The following is a 15,440-nucleotide window of genomic DNA, read 5'->3' as shown; positions in this document are numbered from 1 at the left end:
TGTGACCCTCCCGCTCAGAGGGAGAGAAAGAGGTCAGGGCTTACAGGGGAGGGGGCAGCTGACCATAAAAACATACAGTCCTGCTGTGATGGAACATATGTGGTAGCGTCTGCCTATCACAGCAGATCTGTAGGGTCTCTGTCATTGCCGCCTGCACGAACAAGTCACAGCCTGAAGAGGATCACAACTTATAAAGTGGTGTGAGCTGAAAAGTGTGATAAGTGTAAATTGGCAGAGTTCCATCTGATCTTTTTAATGTGACAATGCCCCTGTATGAATCGCTCAGTTTCATCTACACAGGTTTGGATGTAAGCTCCTTCCTCACAGCCTCCTGCTGCTCTGGTTAGGACTCGGAGAATAGAGTTTACTGGAAAGTGATGGAGAATCCTTACGGTCATGACCGTTGGTGTAATCTAATGACCGCTCACTCAGAGCTTGAGGGAGGAAGAGGAGGAGGAGGTGGAGGCCACGGGGGGAGTGGGGGGCTGATGGGGTTTTGTACGGAGGTAGGGAGGGGGTTGGTGATCCTCTGTCTTCAGGACTGGCCGGCTGGTGTTGACCTCTATTCGATCAAATCAGATAACTAGCTCTTAGTCAAAGGCATTGTCTTGTTGTGTGCCGCTGAAAAGCTGTCATAGGTTCAGATTTATCTTGGATTGAATGGTCATGATGTTTCATCTTTTTTTTTGCTACAGAGAGTTTGTAGTTGTGATTAAAATGTTTGTCTCTTAGGATGGTTTCAGAAGCTTCAAATTTTTCAGGATGGAAGGATCATAAACAAAAAAATATGTAAAATAAAATAAATACATACAACGTGTGAAGTAATGGCTAGAACATTGTGTGTGTTAGAATACTTTAATACTTTTGTGGTTACTTTCACGTTGCGTTTGCTCGTGTGTGTTTTCTGCATTTATGCGTAGCTACCCTGCTGACCTCTCTGAATTTATGGGCTGCAAGTGTGAGAGCTTTGACACAGAGATATATCTGCAAGACCCATTGTGTTAATGCAGTGTGTGTTTGTGTATGTGTATCCGTCTCCTTGTGTCTCTCTAACTGTGTGTGTGTGTGTGTGTGTGTGTGTGTGTGTGTGTGTGCGTGTGTGTGTGTGTGTGTGTGTGTGTGTGTGTATGTATGTGTGCGTGTGCGTGTGTGTGTGTGTGACAGGGACTAATTCCATTAGTGGTCTAGTGCTACGGGAGATGAGCAGGGATTGACAGAGCTGCAGTCGTAATGAATTGGCTCTGGCAGCATCACTCAGCCTATAAGATCTTTCTCCCCCACATCTCTCGCCTTCTCTCTCAGCAACACTTTCATCCAACTGCCTCTCAATAAACACGCCCTCGTTAGGGCCACGCTTGCTAATCACCGCTCTTCATTACAGCCGTGTTCGCTTAACTAGATGCTCTCATTATAAGTGTTGTGCCTGCAAAACCCCAAGCTACCTGCAATTGCCGATTTCCTGTCTCTAATACTGTGGGGCCACATCGAGGAAACGGCTAATTACCTCAGAGCCACCCTTTTGTGTTAGGTGAAGGAATTCTTCTGCCTGCTCAACACTTACAGCTCTGCTGCCAACATTTTCCAAAGGTTATCATTCCTGCACAGCCCAAAGTCTCACTTGAGAGATGAAAAACATCACTTGCCGAATTTTCTGGAATATTTCCTGCATTGTTCTCATATTGGCTCACCCCGGCTTCACACAGAAATGTTATCATAGGGTTTCTGGGAAAAAGTCAGAATAAAGCTGTGTTGAAAAATGTGTTTGTGTTCACACATGCAGCTCACCCTGAAAATGTCTGGAAGTGTTTTGGAGTCTTTTTGCTCATGTGAATACAGCGGACTGTCTGTCCCTTAGAGTTTTCCCATTGTCTCTAGTAAAATCAGATTTCCCATCGAGTTGGATCCATCTTGATGAAACCTTCAGATTACCAGTTCTGCAAAACTGGTATGAGCCCCCCACATTTCCAGCCTTTGTAACCAATACTTGTAGCATCAACCAATAGAGATGGGGAGATCCAAAACATTCACTTTTCCATGTCAGCTTTGGTTCATTTTGTGCCACATTTCACTTTAATAATTCTTATTTAAAGACATATAAACAAAGGGGGGGGGGGGGGGGGAGTTAATGTGGAGTATTGTCTGTCTTCCCTGTCTAAAAGTTAAGTTAGTATGTATTTGTGTGTTTATGTTTATATGTTGTATAAGCTCAAAACTTCATAAATAATGATATTTTAAAAAAAGACATTTAAACCAGGTTTCATTTCCAGAGCCGTCAAATACCAACATTTTGTCTTGGCCCAGAACTACTCATACAGACTCCTGAGGCCCTCCTTGGGGTCTGCATGAAATACATGACTCTGTTGAGTAACTTGTAAACATTTGTGTAAAAATGTGAGACACTTAGAGCAACTATTCTTGCTAACATCGTAAAAGGACAGAAAAGTCCTCAAGCTGAGGCAGCTGGGGCTGATGAATAGGTCAAACAATACAGGGTTTCATCATGTGGAAACAAAAGTAAATATTAGTACTGTTTTAGCCCAACTTGTAATGTCTCATCTAACAGGAAACATGTTTTTTCCACAACTTTACCAAAAAAAAAGCATTAGGATTGTGACAGGTTGGTTAATGACGCTAACTCGTGACTGAACTAAATGCAGAACTATGCATCTAAATGAGACGTCAAAGAAAGGGCAACATAAGCGATTTCAAGGCCTATAGTAAATATCACACTAAGCCTCACAACCTCTCTACAGGAAATGTTCTTGTATTTATTTCAAGCCCCTTTCAGTCATGGACCCTACGAATCGTCTTAATTTTTCTCCCTTTTTACAACACCACCTGTGTGAAATTAATTTAACAAAAGCAGGGGTATGGGATGAAGAACAAGTCATAGCTACAAAATGCAACAGAGGTAGAGTCGTATGAGAATTGATTAGTCTTTTGACCATGGCAATCGAATGCAGCCTCAAATTGTATAATTTCCAGACCAGTGCCATGATATGTTGATAAGGATGCTTGTGGTGCCAAATGCAGCTCTGATTCTTTGCACTAAAATGGAAAATGGACTTGTACTTGCATAGCGCTATTCTAGTCTTTCTGACCACTCAAAGCGCTCTTACATTACTTGTCACATTTACTCACTGATGGTAGAGGCATGTGACTCATGTGACCCGTTAGCCGGGATCGAACCGCTAACCTTCCAATTGAAAGATGACCGACTCTACCCGCTGATCCACAACCGCCCATAATACCTTCAGAGAACTAATAAATTATCTGATTCCTTGAAGAGCCTTCTTTTCAGTTCTGACACGACATCCAGCTCCACCACTTCTCTCTTCTTCTACACATCACCGAGTCAGGAACGTTTTCTAGGGATTACGACACTGACAGAAGATCCTGCTTTCACTTTGTCATTTAAACAAAACCCCAAAGATCCGACATAAATAAACTATTGTACAGTTATAGCGTTTGAACTGGGTCGGTGGCTGGACAGCCAACAGCGGAGCAGAACTGACCGAGGACTACAGGCCTCCGGGCAACATCACTGACCTTTAGGTGGAGAAAGTGGCTGCTCCTGTAGTGGAGGAACCCCACTGTTTGCTGCAGAGCCATCCGACCCAGTGATAAAGGAAACTGAAGTGGCGGGGGGCCTCTGAAAGGGCACACAATGTCGATACAGGAGGAGGAGTGGTCTTCTGGTCCCCCACCGGCGCACAGAAGATGAACACTCTCGGGGTCTGGAGGTCTTTATCTGAGAGTCTTGAATCGTCACCCTTTGTGTGCATTGTGTGGTGACTGAATGTGATCCGATGTCACGATCAGCAGGTCTGAATGAACTTCACGCCTGATGACAGCTGATGATGCAGATGGCACTTTCTCTCTAAGAAACGTGTTGAGCCTTTTAAGAGCTTCTTTAGATTGTCATATGACATGAAGTGTATGAAGTGGTGGTTTGTGTGTATGTGGTACCCACATCTCTCCCCGCCTGTCCTCTATAAAAATTCAGTTGAAGGAAAATTTGATGAATCAAACCCTTTCAAACACCAAATTTGAACATATGTGAGTAGGTGTTCACCTTTCCCTTTTTCTTTCGGGGTTAAGATATTGTTTTTGATTTTGTACACTTCTTCTCAAAGAGATTCTTGAATAGTGTAGGTTTTGGCTCTAGAAAAGAGATGGACTCATAAAAATATAACATGTTGGTGCTTTTGGTTAGGTTTTTTACTGCCTTAAGCCTGCGTTATATTTTTTTTCTACCATTAGTAAAACAGTCTTTTCTTAAAATGAGTCAGTGGCTACATTTACATGAGACTTAATTCAGAATAAAATAAAATCCTTTTTAAAAAGATAAAAAATGACCATGTAAACACCTAATTCCGAATGAAAATGACCATTCTGAATTAAACTTAAATCCGAAGTAAGTGGCTGGTTTATTCTGATTTTAAATCTGAATTGAATAATTCCTCGATCATGTATACGTTCATTACGCTTTAAATTAATTCCGGTTGTTCTGTGCATGCCCGTTCCCTTGTCCTGTCGCGATGACGCACATATTCCGTGCTGGCGGGCACATATTCCAGGCTGAGGTAGAGCAGTCGTTGCACTAACCGGCTTTGATTCGTCAAAGTACGGTCTTCCTCCTCCCTACTCTGGTCCTCTATGTCTCTTCTCCTCCTCAGCTGACGAAAGAGAAGCAGTATGTTTGTGTCCAGCTGCTTATTCAAAACTATAATCAAAATCAAAGCGAAAATTGTACTTATTATGTGGTCTTTCATGTTGTAACCGAAAATAAAAGAAGGAGGAACTGGAGTCTGTTTTCTTCTGGTAGACATAAATACGTCACGCCCGCCCCTGTCCAATCAGAACCATTCCCAATCCCCAGACCTTAAGTGGAATTGAATAAAGACGATTAAACATGTTTTCCATGTAAACCTCAATTTTAAATTACTATTTTCATGTAAACACGAAGGAGAATACTTTAATTCCGAATAATTAACATCATGTAACCGTGGCCACTGACAGACATGGTTTAGCACCCCAAAAATAGTTGTGACATTCTGGTAAGTTCTCTGGGAGTATTGAGATATGGTTTGTGCTTTGTAAAGTTTTGAACAAAAGTAGCTTCTGCTACCTGGCATCTTTTTTTCTGTCTTTTAACACCATTTTTGTTGTGGTTTAATGGTTTTAGAAATCTAAAATCATCACCTTAAGTGTCTGTTTGAAAATATTTTTTTACATGTAGGTAACAAAAGAAACAAACCAACATTTTGTGTCTTAAAGCCAAAGTTAGGAGTTTTTAGCTGGTTATGAAACAGACAGAAATGAACAGGGATGGCTCTGTATGACCTTCAAAAGCAAACCGTAACTTCAGCAACAAAACTGGGTCCTTCTAAATTGTAATTTCTAATGCCTGCCACCAATGCAAGGAGGTAGGTTTCAGACCAGATGATTCACAGCACGGAGACAACAGCCATTTTTTATTTCTCCACAGAAAAGATTCAAAGTAGGTGATATGTTTGACTTTTAAAAGGCAGCAAAGAAGCAGGAGAGTTTTAATCAGACAGTGCCACTTTCACATTTACAGAAAAGAGAGCAACAAGGTGAGAGGGATCACTTTTTCCACATGGGGCGCCAAAGTCAAGACACAAAAAGTTCCTCACGGGAGCTTTAAACAAGACAAGATGCTCCACATGACCAGCTTGTCTTTTATTCGTTAGATACTAATGAAGAGTGATAACATTAGAGTATATGAGGGCCATGTCAGTGGCTGCTTCAGTGAGGTTTCACGTGCCATAAATCCACTTGACTCCTGCACCTTGTCAAGTACAAGTTAGATTTTATCAGTGGAGGCACCATTCAAGAGGAGGGCTTACACATTGTTTTTAAAATGACTTTTTTGTTTCTCATTATAAACAAAAGTGCTTTTATATTTTGGAATGAAATTGTTGCTTTTCCTCCTTTGTGTCTTTGTGATGTTAGCTGTTCCTCTGATCTTGTCATTTCCTCTTTATAAGAACATTGATTCTGTAGGTCAGGTTCACTGACCAGTCCCCTCCCTCCCTCAGAGACTCTTTCATGTTCCCAGCAGCAACCTGACACCTGCTCTGGACCCCAGCAGTCAGCTTCCATAATCCATACATCACAGAGGAAGAGAGGAAGAAAGAGAGAGAGAGAGACGCATAAATGCAAACACTGGAGTCATAGACATTCACCCATAGGCACATGTATGGGCATGTCCACCCACATCTGCAAACACAACTACCTGCAGACATTATGCCATTATTGACACTCTGCTGGACGCCAATATTTCAGGACAAATTGATTGGCCAGGTGGTTGCTGTTTATGGATTGTTTGAATACACACAGATCAATTCTCTTTACACTTATTCCAAGCCGACAACGCTCATCTTAGTAACAGTAGGCCCCATGGATTCAGTGGTATATGACTTTGCAGGTCATTTTGTTTTGACAGTGTGCATGTCTGTGGGTGAGTTTATCAAGAGGGTACACTGCTTCAGTTCTGTGCATGCTGGGTTACAATAACTTCCTGGAATCTGAGATTAAACTAGATTTGCAGGTACAACAAGGTGTTGATGGCAAATTAGCTTGAATCTATAGAAATATTCCGTTCCCAGGGGAGCGGTCAAACAATTGATTTTTTTTTTTTTAATCTTATGTTTCAAATTACATTGTTTTGCATTTCCACAGATTTTGAGTCTATATTACTTGACACAAAGTGCATGATACTTTTGACTTGTCAACTGAGCCGTCTGGCCATTTTTTAAGTGAACTGAGACATTCACAACACTGTAGTGTGTGTTAATCTGGCTTTGATTTCCTATTTCATTTTGTAGATTTATCTTGTTTAATTTTTTGTTTTCTCCCTGAGTTATCCTTATGTCTTCCTTGTGTTGTTTAATAGTTATTTGTTTCTTTTGTTGTATTCCTTGAGTGTGTGTGTCTTTTTACTTGTTTTTTTTGGTCATGTCTATTGTTTTTTCCTGTTTAATTTTTTAGTTCTTGATCCCTGTGTTTGTGTGTGTGTGGTTTAATTTTACTTTCTGCTTGTTTGTTACCCTCCACTTTGATTATTACTAATTAGTTTCACCTGTGTCTTGTGTCACACCTGTGTTGATTACCCTGTGTGTGCTGAGTCTGTGTTTCCATCCTTGTGTTGTTGCTTCATTGTGTTATCATGTGTTCCTTGTATCTATCTTATCAGTTGGACTTTTTTGGATTTAACTGGCTTGGACATTTTTAAGTAAGTTATTTTTATACCCTTTGCCTTTTTGTTCTTTCGTTAATAAATCTTCTCTCGGCACATGGGTCCTCGTTGTTTTGACTAAACATGTGACACAACACCAGTAAGAAAGAGAAGGTTGGCGGAGTAGCTTAACCACTGTACACTGAAAGGGACAAAATAGCAATTTAAAATAAAAAAGGAAATTTCAGACTTAAATCTCACGACGATTGAAATGTTCACTTACAGCCCTAGTTTTCCTATAGACTGATGGATTTGGATTTCTCTGGGGCCGTCAGTGTGGCACGTAAAATGTTTAAAGTTTAAAGTTTACATTTGGAAATCACCAAATGTATGTAAGATCTGTTGGTGTGAAGTCATCTTTGGCCAAAATTAGCCCTGCTAACTCATGCATGAATAAAACCTCTTACTTGTGGCACATTAAGTTAATAAAAAGGATGGGAAAAACAAAGAACTGGAAAATTGTTTGACTATTCATGAAATTATTGATGGAAACTTATTTTGTGTTGATAATACATTGCTAGACGATTTTAAATATTTTAAGTATTGAACATCAAAAGCTTTGGCATTCTGTAATATGGTCAGTGGTGGACAGTAACAGAGTAAATTTACTTGAGTACTGTACTTAAGTACATTTTTTGAGTATCTTTACTTTACTTGAGTATTATTTTTTGGGGAACTTATTGCTTTTACTCCACTACATTAAGAAGACAATTATTTTACTCCCCAACATTTCTATCAGTGCTCTAGTTACTCACTACTTTTGCTTTGAAGTCAGCTCATGAATTTCAATCTCTTCTCTGAAATCAGATCCCTAAGAAATTAAAATGTGTTTGTGTAGTTCTGTTTGCAAACACAGAACACATCATTTAGATGTGGTAATGGTGGCCACAATTCTCCACCTTAGCCCCCATGGTGATATCTTCAGCCCGTGTTAGAGGTTTTTGAAATGAAGAATGATATGTGTCGTTGGAAATAGTCACCCTGTTTCTGCCCAAACATACAAACATTCACTGTCCAACCTGAGAAAGCGTGTTGGGCTTCGTAACATTTGTTTCATTCCAGATGAACATTTCAAACTAAGTTGTCTGTGCTTGGAGTAACTTAGTTTCTGTTTTTATGCCATGGTATAGTTTTTAGAGATTTCAAGTAATGGTTTCTAGATAAACACAATGTAACAGAATGTAATCCTAGTCTTGACTGCATTTATTGCTATTGTGAAAATACAAAGTTTTGACATATTTTAAGATGTACTTTGAATACTTAAGTATTTTTAAAAATAAGTACTTCAGTACTTTAAGTCAAGTAATAATTTGACTCGACAACTTTCACTTGTATTGGAGTAATATTTGACGAGGATAATCTATTCTTTGACTTAAGTAATGAAGCTGTGTACTTTGTCCACCACTGAATATGGTATATATTTTTTATTTTTGTTCATGGCAAGGTCAGCCATATCTGTGTTCATGGACTAAATCGGCTAGTAGGTGTGAAGGATTCACAGGAAAGCACAAAATCAACCATGATTTATTTTTATTTTATTTCATCCTTACTATTTTTTTGTACAAGAAAACCGAACCCACTACAGCTACAGTCCTAAAGTCCTTATTCCTTCCAGCTTGTTCTTAATACATAATGTATATGTAATATATATATAAACACATACATAAGCAACACTCCAGCTACAGAGAGTACAACATATATGAAGAAGACCGAGAATAGTTGAGGAAGTAAAAGCAGTGGGAGGGGGTAAGCCTCCACCTGGCCGTTGTCTCATTGTTTGCTAATTGTGTCTTTAACCACACTTTCCGGTGCTGGGGCAGGTGTGGTGCAGGGGGGTCTTCATGCTGATGGTCTTCCAGCAGGTCCATATATGAAGTGGCTTGTTAAGCTAAGGTGGTCGATAGAGTTGACGGTGTTTGTGTGTCCTCATTAGCTGCAGGATGTCCCTCAGTAGGAGAGGGGAGGTAAGGAGGCCCTCATCGATGATGAGCTGGTGCATGTGTGTGTGAGCGCTCGTGTGTGTGAACCATCACATTGATCGATCCCACTCATAATCTCCCATGACCCCCTAGGCAGCATGAATTACACCAGTGGGCAGTATGTTCAGTGTGTGTGTGTGTATGTTTGTGGGGCTGAAAGAGTGGGGGGGTGGGGGTCTCTATAATTACAGCAGATGGAGATAGTATCGGAGGAACCTGCACACAGGGGAAGCAGAGTGAGGGCAAGTGGATTAACTCAAGAGAAAGATAGGATGTGAAGAAGGCCGAGAAGTCAAGAAGTTCCTCCATTATCATCAAGTCCTCTTGACAACACAGCAGGACCCTGTTCTCCTCTAAAAGCAGTGATCCAGGTGAAACTATGATCTCCTCTTCAACTCTCATCTCTTTAATCCAACTGACACATGAAGCAGGAGAGGAGAAAGTTTGTGCATAATGTAACATATATATTAGGTAGTATGGAGACATGTCCCAATGAGAGGGTCCCTTTATTGTTTGTACGATGTTTACATCCAACGAGAGCACAAAGAAGGACATATATGTGCACCAGCATGCGGGTGGTCAATACTCTTACTGACAGTTTTGTGTTTTTTCATTGATTGACAGTTTGTAGGAGGTGATGCACCAAAAAATGTGGCACGGCACCAACAAAAGACAACGAGGAAGTGGAATGCAAGCTGATGTAAACATGGATGTAAACAATGAAGGTTTTATAGTTTGCATAGAAAACATATTTGTAGGACTGAAAGGACACAAACAGTGCATTTGAATGTATTGATAAGGCCATGTTCATGAAGATCATGAAGTGTTTAGATTGTTGATAACCATTTGCCATTTTCACCTGCCATAAGAAATAAGAAATAATTCCTCTACAGTGACGACTTTGGTTTGGATCTCATTCCCTTCAACAAGAATTTCTTGTATGTTTTTGTTGCTGTATCTTGTATTTCATTGTCCCACAGTCAATGCAAGAATGGCTACAAACTTTCTCTCACACTGAGATCATCTGCTGAGGGGACTGTCCTTCACACTCACACTTTTAAAATAATGTGTCCATAACAAGCAGCAACATCCTGTGTTGAAATTGAAGCCAAAGTGAAATCGCAAAAAAATAAACTGCAGTCCCTCGAGTGTCCACTTGGGGCTGGCTGCAAAGGAAACCCTTTGACACCCATTTCAGCAGAATTAAACAATATAGTCAAACCTGTTTAATGACTGGTTCAGAAGGATGTCATTTTTTTATCCAAATACATTTTACAGGTTATGACTTTTTTACAATATTTCTCATCTGTTTTGATTATTTTAAGGCCAAAAGTTTTACATAAACTTGCATAATTAGGGGCACTGCTGATTTCAGTCAATCAATCAATCTTTATTTACATAGCGTCAAATTACAGCAAATGTTATCTCAAGACGCTTTACAAACATAGCAGCTGCAGACCATACTCTGTTATGTTACTTACAAAGACCCAACATCAAGACAGGATAAGATCCAGTTCCTTCCTACTGACAGGACTCGGTCTGATCTCATCTTAATCCGCCATGAGCAGAGCACTTGCAACATTTAGAAAGTTACAGCAGGAAGAACAAACTTCCTTCTCACAGGCAGAAACCTCAAGCAGAAACAGACTCATGTTAGACAGCCATCTGCCTTGACTGAGTTGGTGTTGGAAAGAGGGATAGAGGAGGTGAAGAGAGAGATGATAGTGGTAAGACAGATAGTAGTTGATTGAAGGGTGGTTGGCTTGTAGCTGTTTGATGGGACTCAGCTTCATTTCTTTGCCTGTGGTTAGATTGATTCAAAAATAGTCAGCATGTCCAATATGGCAAATGCCACATTTGGTTTTCAGCACATCCTCAGAAACCAATGAATGACATCACAGGGACTATGTCCATGTTTTGTAGAGTTTACAGCCCACAGACCACCTCCAGTGTTGTCCACTCCTGATGGGATAACCAAAGATGCATTTTAATGCCAGGTGTAAAAAGGAACTAAGTCAGGTATTCATAGATGAATTATATTCTTTGTCTTGCTGGCAGTGTTGTAGTCCAGTCACCAAACCTTGGTTCTGAGCTAGGTCTGAGTCACTAAGGAGAATCTAAGTCGTTAAGTTAAGTTAATTTAATTAAAATATTGAAAATTGGGACTTGAGTCTTAGTCCTGGACTGGAGTACTACACCACTGCTAACTAGACCCTGAAACAACACATCCAGTAATTCAGCGTTTGTTACATCTAGGTTGTTTTTCCCTTTGAGCTCATAAGAACTGCTGGATTATTTTAATCCTATTGTGACTGAATAATTTTAGATGAACCCAAAACAAAATATGCCGTTACAGCTGTATAGTTTCATTTATCATTGCCTTTTTTAGTTCATATCAGCTCTGTTTACATACTGAGGCAGGCAGCAGCGCGTCAGCTGTTCCTCCAGAATGGGGAAAATCAGCAGGTTTGTCTTTGTGGCCGTTACTGTGCTGTGAACACAACACCGTGTCAATAAGATGTTTACTGTGATGGCCAATAAACTCTTCAAAATGTAACCTATCTCAGATCCCTTGCTTTAAATATCCTCTTAATTACAAACATCCAGCATCACACAACAGGTGAAGGGTGCAGATGAACAAACAAGCACAAATGCTCATGAGCAGAGATAAGACAAAAGTACAAAAATTTCACCTTTTGAGGTTTTTTATGAGACAAGAGCAAGAACCCGTCTTCTTCCTCAGTCCTTCAGCCGTCCTGTTAATTTTCCAGTAGAGGAAAGAGGCTGGAGTTATATGAAGGTTGTCATACGAGTCGGCTCATACATCAAACCAGATGACCTTAGCCTCAGTGACAGTCAGGACAGGACACTGTGTGGGTATGAGTGTGTGTTTGTATCTGTTTACATAGAGGATTTTTTGTAGCTATAAGCTCACCTTCTGGTTTGTTTTCTTTTTTAGATCATTTCTGTCCTGAATATGCTAATCAGAGGGTACCAAACGTGGAGGGAAACCAGGAAGCTGTTGGCTCACTGAGGGATATCCTCAGGTATAGGATTACACTGGCTGAAGATTATTATTGATTTGCTCATGGAGCTGTCAGTCTCTGCTCGGCTACCTGGAGCAGGGTGACTGACAGGGACGGGGTTGGGTGGCCCGCAGCCAACCAGGAGGAACCACTCTGCTGGATGGCCTGGGAAGATGGAGGGAGATGGAGGGAAGGATAACACAGAGGGATAAGAGTAATTGATGATTGTTTCAAGAGGAGAGGGAGAGAGATACACACAGAGAGGAGCGAGAGAGAGAGAGAGGCTGAGAGTAGAGGAAGGTGGGTGATGAGATAAAGAGACTGTTGGTGAATCTCTCCTCTCTGTGACGAGGAAGCACCCTGCCAAATATATATACAGAACATTTTACAAATCAAAGTCAGAGGGCTGTATTTCAGAAATGAGTTAAAACACTGGTCAGACCTTATGTCTCACTGATGGATGTCATCCAAAAATGTTCCCTTTAATGGTAAAATAGGTTCTGCATCACAGAGCATCTGTATGCCATTTTACAGCCTAATAATCCATCACTGACTTTATTTAATGGCTGAGCATTGTTATTTAAGTCTATTCCATTACAGAAGGAGAAAAATATCAGCATAGTTAGTGTATTCTCATAATGAAATCCTCCTTCACCTTCAGAAACATGTTTTCTGAAGCATTGTCGTCACCTACCTTTATCTGCTGCTGTCACTTTCTCTCCTACACCAGGGGGGTTAACTGGACCTTTAGGTGACCCATGGGTGTGGTACTTTTACAACAAAATGTGGTCAGGCGCAGAGGTGGTGTGTTGCTTTCTTAAAGAAGCAGAAGGCGAGTGAGCCATAGACCAACTAAATCCTGGTCTAAAGTCAAATGTGAAGTTTTTACCTGCTATTTAGAGGGTGCATGAATAAGACAGAGAGCTTGTACAGAGACGCACAGTAACACTCCCACTCAGGAAACTGTATTGTCTGGTACATTGAAACGTTTTGTTTCTCTCCTTTCCTTACATAATGTTTCTACTTTGAGTATGAGTCTAATCCGGGAATGCTGAAAGACAACAACATCCACACCTATGCCTCCAACTCCTGCTTCACCTCAGCCCTGCATGGGCCAAAAAACGCTTTACAGCCCTGAGACTGACAACAAGCTCACTTTGATGCACATTCTCCTTTATACATGCAGGAACAGAAATGCAACCATTAGTGTTTGTTCACATTAGATCCCGACTTTCAGTTTCAATAGTTGATAAGGATAGGCTGATGTGCCACATGCGTAAATATACACAACACCTCTCTTCTTTTGAAGAAGTCACTGATTTTGCTGCTGTGCTCAGAGGTTGTTTCTGTGGACAACAATCTACACACCCACATAACTCACATAGTGATCTGTGTGTGTTTTGTGTGTACAGGAGCCCAGTGGCACAACCTCTTTGCACCCTGTGCTTCTACTGTGTGCCTTAGATCGTTTACAAAGAGCCGTCTGTGCTTTAACATATGTGCTATAGATGCCACTGGCTGGTCTATAAACCAGCCCCAGGCTCATCTCTGGAGAAATGCTAACAGCTGAGGATCTGTTCCTCCTTTATCAGATTTTGTTTGTGCGATTTTGATCTCTATAGGCATAATTCTTGCTCAATGGCATCATTCTGGCTCTGTTAAACACATTATGCTATCTCTATTTCTTCAAACCCTGACTTCAGGTCCATCCCCCCAGCTATCATATAATTTTGCTGTGCAAGCAGAGAGATATGGTCCATCTACACAACAGCACCTATTTTCATGATACATTTGTACAATGCATCCCCTCTTCTTTCTGTAACTTGTTTCTGGTTGTTTGGAACAGAGGGCAGAGGTCAACAATGAAGATGTAAAGTGAGCTGCATGTTTACATGTGACATCACATTAGAGACCTTCAAGGCTCAAGCCTCCAGACCATGGCGGTAACTGCCTTGATCGCCTCACCCCACATGATATAATTTTTTTTGTCATCTCTGTGAGTCTTGCAATGAAACTGATGCAATGAAAATACTTGTTCTTCCAAAATCGTGACTCCAAATGGTGAAACCAAATAAGAGATTAAAGCTGCTGTTGGTAGTCATGATATAAACATAAGTTCGGAGAGAGATTTCCAATGTCAATACTACCCCTTCCCACCAGATTTCCTCTCACTCAACTCCCCCTCCCCTTTCTGCTCACATATCCCCGCCCATAAAAGATTGTTGTGTGCGTTATGGGGAAGAAGTGGCTTCCCAGCCAATGAGGGCGACAGAGGGTCAGGGAGGAGCTCTGATTGGTCCGTGATAACGAGAACGAAGGGAATAATAAAATTGCTTGATACGAAGGCATTGGAAAACACAGAGATTTCGCCATAATCCCAAATTAATTCACTTACAGCCGAGTACCGATGGCTTTTATGACCTTTTCTCCAAACCCAGCATAAAAAAAGTTAATTTTTTTACACCATTCCTACCAATAGCAGCTTTAATGATTGCAGGTAATACAAGGCATCAGCAATAGTCTAAATAATTGATTTAAAGTCTTTAATGGTAGAGAAATGTGTCTTTTAGGTCCATCAATTTATTTTTCCAATCGTATTACCAGGAACATTTTGACAATACTGCGTAACAACTGTAAATTTGTTCTATGTTTTCTACAACCCCTGTTAGTTGTAATCAGGGAAGATGACACATACTGTCTCTGTATTAAAGCTGGGGTTGGTAGTCTCGGAAAACTAGCATAAATTTGAATGTCGCATTTCCTCAGGACTCCGTCTAACCCCTCCGGAGCTCCTCCAAAACGACGCTCCCCGCTCACATGCACGAGCACCACTGATTCATAACCATATGATGGTGACTGATTCAAAACCGGTCCTCACCAAAACATTATCATAGTGAAAGTTAAAAACACAAACAAACATGGCTGCTGTTAGTACTCACAACTGTCATGCTAGCATTATCCAGTTGTACTGGTGACACGATATCAGGAGAAAAGCTATAACACATATATAACACTGTAACAGCTCTACTGTTTGTTAAACGTGTTCAGTGTAGATGTTCTTAATTCCTACAGTGTTGACAGTCAGTGAAGATATCAGGAGACTGAGGTGTAGAGAGTGCGAGCGTGAGAGAGGAGAGACAAGAGGAGAAGTTCTTCATTCATTCAAACTTT

This window comes from Notolabrus celidotus, chromosome 3 (assembly GCF_009762535.1).
Source record: "Notolabrus celidotus isolate fNotCel1 chromosome 3, fNotCel1.pri, whole genome shotgun sequence".
Taxonomy (NCBI): Eukaryota; Metazoa; Chordata; class Actinopteri; order Labriformes; family Labridae; genus Notolabrus; species Notolabrus celidotus.
The sequence above is the reverse complement of the archived record's forward strand: the minus strand, read 5'-3'. Positions refer to the sequence as shown.